Here is a 4,234-nt window from a genome sequence, read left to right on the forward strand (position 1 = left end):
CCAAGTTCAAAGGTGGAAGTGACTCGGAAGAGTTCTTAGAATGGAAATTGCAAAGCGAGAGGATCTTTCTTACTAACAACATCTCTGATGCGTTGAAAGCAAAGTATTCTCTCACCCAATTTGAGGAGTATGCATCCACTTGGTGGGAATCCAAACAACCGTGAGAGAGCTCAACGGCATATATTTGATGTGCCAACTTGGCAAGAGTTGATTGAGATCATGGAAGAAAGGTATGTAACACCCGACTATTATCAAGGTGTTATCAAAAGAGTATACATGTTGAGGCAAGGCAGTAAGAGTGTGGAAGAATACTTCGATGAGTTTGAGAACTTGAGGTTGAAATCTAAGATCGAAGAGCACTTGAACAACACGGTGATCCGATTTGTGGCCAATTTGAACCATGATATATCCAAACCCATGAGGCTTCATTCCTATACCACACTTGAGGAAGCATTTCATGATGCAACTAAGGTTGAAGCGGATTTGAAAGCAGAGAAATCTTACAAGGCTAAGAATGTGTCATCCTCATCATGGAGCAAGGATAGATGGTAAAATCCTAAGATCACTACTCTAACTCCTCAAGCCAAGTTCGACTACAAAGCCAAGGGTGAAGACAAGGCTAAAGAAGGTAACATTGCTAAACATAACTTTCGTCGTCCTTCTACTATTCAATTGTCACGACCCAGCCCCGTGGGCCGCGACTGGCACCCTACCTGGGTGTCCAGACCAAATCGCATATTCATTTCCGAATCCAAACTTATTTCAGAATTTTCAAAAGTTATATCAGACATAATTTATATCGAAAATCTGTCTTAAGCGGTCATATCAAATCAATCTCAAACAAAGCGGCGGAATAGACATCGCCGGTCAAAATACAAATATATACAAAAGGGCCATTTGGGGCCATCATATCAAACAGACCGCTTTAAGACCCGAAAGCAAAATCGGACAACATACACATAGGACCCTCGCCCCACAAAGATGACTACAGGCCTCTACGAATTTAAAACATAACATATGGCGAGACAGGGCCTCGCCGTACCCAAACTGTCCAATATACAAAACATATACAGAGTAAAGGAGTCTGTACCAAAAGTGGACTCCGGACCAAGTAAGAGTACTCCGGAAAGCAAGAAGCGAAGCCTACTGCGGAGGATCACCGATGTCTGCACCTGCGGGCATAAAACGCAGCCCCCGGAGAGAGGGGGTCAGTACGAAATATGTACTGAGTATGTAAAGCACGGAGTACAGAATTATGGATCAAAACCGAAAGCAAATCAAATGTCAAAGTGGGGTACAAACTGGTATGTCAAAATCTGTATCAAAATCATATACATATGTCTTATGCAAATAAAATCATGCAAACGCTTAAGAATGTGGTCGCCACTCCGACGCTGGCGCCACACACAGCATAACACCAGAAGGTTTCAAATCTCCGTACATCTCCGAACATAATCATAATCATCGGTGAGCATATCGCGTCCCGAGCCATATCACAGCATAACTCCAAACGGAACCGGGCCCTATGGCGAAGCCTCGGAAACCGTAACACAGTATACGGCCGAATTCATCATACAGCGCACGAATCAAAACCGGCCCGGGAACCGGTGAACAAAGTCATAATAAGGCACGAGCGGAGTCGTGAGCAAGCAAATGCAAATCGTATTTCAAAATAGTCTTTCAAAGCAAAGTGAACTCATAAGTCATTTTAGAATACAAAATAGTCGAATACTTAGCCGACATAAAGTTTCATTTTGCAAAACGTTTCCAAAATGGTCCATATAGTTCGGAACATAGATTAGCGCATCGCATAGTCCAAACATACCCCGTAGGAGGATGTTCCAAAGATCGGAAGTGGTACTTTCAACTTTATTCTCAAAGGTGGCCCGAAGGGCAAATCGGGCATTTTGGGGTAGCGGACCCACCTCGAGTCGAAGTGAGGTGGCGAACATATTTTTACGAGCAGTTATATGCCAAGGGTCATACATAATCATTTCTAGGTTACCCGACCACATTTCGATAGGTTTCGGACGAATAATGGCATTCTAGCCAAAAGGGAGCCTTTAGGCTTCAATCGAATTGAATGAATAGTAACTTTCCTGTGGATCGGGTTTCGAGGAGCAGAAATGCTCCGGAAGGTCTCATATTCAACTAACACACTAAGATATGCCAAATAAAGAATTGGGAAGCTTTACATACCTCACAGACGTCGTAAGCTCTTCCAAAAGTCTCGTTTTGTAATTCCCGAAACTAATTTCCGAAATTCCAAATTTATCCTCGGCCTTCCCCGAGGTCTTAGCATTAAAGATTTCACAACCAACATAGTCATATTCTCACAAATTAATTTATACCCTTCTAACACCCAAGTCATAATTATTTCTCGATTTCCAATTGTACGAAAACACGGGACATAACATTCTCCCCCCCTTAAGAACATTCGTCCCCGAATGTTAGATTAGTCTTATAAGGTCTTATGATCAAGGCAGGAGTGTCCCTTTTTAATGATGACATACATAATTCATTTTATCAATCAACACAACAAACTGAAAAAGGAATTAGATTACCTGCGGATGTCGGAAACAAGTGGGGATATTTCTTCTTCATCTCGTCCTCCGCCTCCCAAGTCATCTCCTCCCGATTATTGTTGCGCCACAGGACTTTGACGGAGGGCACTTCTTTAGTGCGTAGTCTCCGCACCTGTCGATCCAGAATAGATACAGGCTGCTCGTCATAAGATAACTGCTCCGTCACCTGAATGTCGTCAACTGGGAATATCCTGGCAGGATCACCAATGCATTTCCGCAACATAGACACATGAAACACCGGGTGTACGGCCTCCAAGTCGGATGGTAAGTCTAGCTCATAGGCGACCTCGCCTATCTTTCGCACGATCTGATACGGTCCAATGTACCGGGGGCTCAACTTACCCTTTTTACCGAATCTCATGACACCCTTCATGGGCGACACCTTCAGGAATACCCAGTCGCCAATCCGGAACTCTAACGGTCGACGTCGTCTATCTGCATAAGCTTTCTGTCGACTCTGAGCAGCCAATAATCGTTCTCGAATAAGCTTTACCTTATCTACAGCCTCCTGGATTACATCTGGCCCAATCAACTTAGTCTCGCCCACGTCAAACCAGCCAATAGGAGACCTGCATCTCCTGCCATAAAGGGCCTCGTACGGAGCCATCTGAATGCTGGAGTGATAACTGTTATTATAGGCAAACTCAATAAGCGGCAAATGATCATCCCAGCTGCCCCTGAAATCAATAACGCAGGCCCGCAACATATCTTCGAGCGTCTGAATAGTGCGCTCGGCCTGCCCGTCGGACTGAGGGTGAAAAGCTGTACTGAGACTCACCTGAGTCCCTAATCCCTCCTGAAATGACCTCCAGAAATTTGCTGTAAACTGGGTACCTCGGTCAGTAATAATAGATATCGGGACTCCGTGAAGTCTGGCTATCTCTCTGATATACAATCTGGCATAGTCCTCAGCCGAATAAGTAGTCCGAACCGGAAGGAAATGGGCTGATTTCGTCAGCCTGTCAACAACAACCCAGATAGAGTCGTACCTGCGTGGAGTGCGCGGTAATCCAACAACAAAATCCATATTAATCATCTCCCATTTCCAGGCTGGAATTTCCATCTCCTGCAATAATCCACCGGGCTTCTGATGCTCGATCTTAACTTGCTGGCAGTTCGGGCACTGACTAACAAACTCAGCAATATCTTTCTTCATGCCGTCCCACCAATACAAACACCTGAGGTCCCGATACATTTTAGTGGAACCAGGATGAACAGAATACCGTGCATTATGGGCCTCGCCCATAATCTGCCGCCGTAAGCCCGCAACATCCGGTACACAGAACCTGCCGTCGTACAATAATACTCCTTCAGGCGAGATTTCGAACTGAGTCGTTGCTTTATTAAGGGCCACATCCCTGTACTGAATCAAAGTAGGATCCTCAAACTGGCGCTGCTTTACCTCCTGAATAATAGATGACTCAGCAACCGGGCGAACAGAAATCCCAGAATCTCCAGAATCGGCCAAACGAACTCCGAGGCTGGCCAGCTGATGAATATCACGAACCAAATCTCTCTTATCAGATGGGACGTCAGCCAGACTGCCTACGGACTTGCGGCTAAGCGCATCAGCTACCACGTTGGCTTTCCCTGGATGGTACAAAATATCAACGTCGTAGTCCTTTAGTAACTCAAGCCACCTCCGCTGC

This window comes from Lycium barbarum, chromosome 8, assembly GCF_019175385.1.
Source record: "Lycium barbarum isolate Lr01 chromosome 8, ASM1917538v2, whole genome shotgun sequence".
NCBI lineage: Eukaryota > Viridiplantae > Streptophyta > Magnoliopsida > Solanales > Solanaceae > Lycium > Lycium barbarum.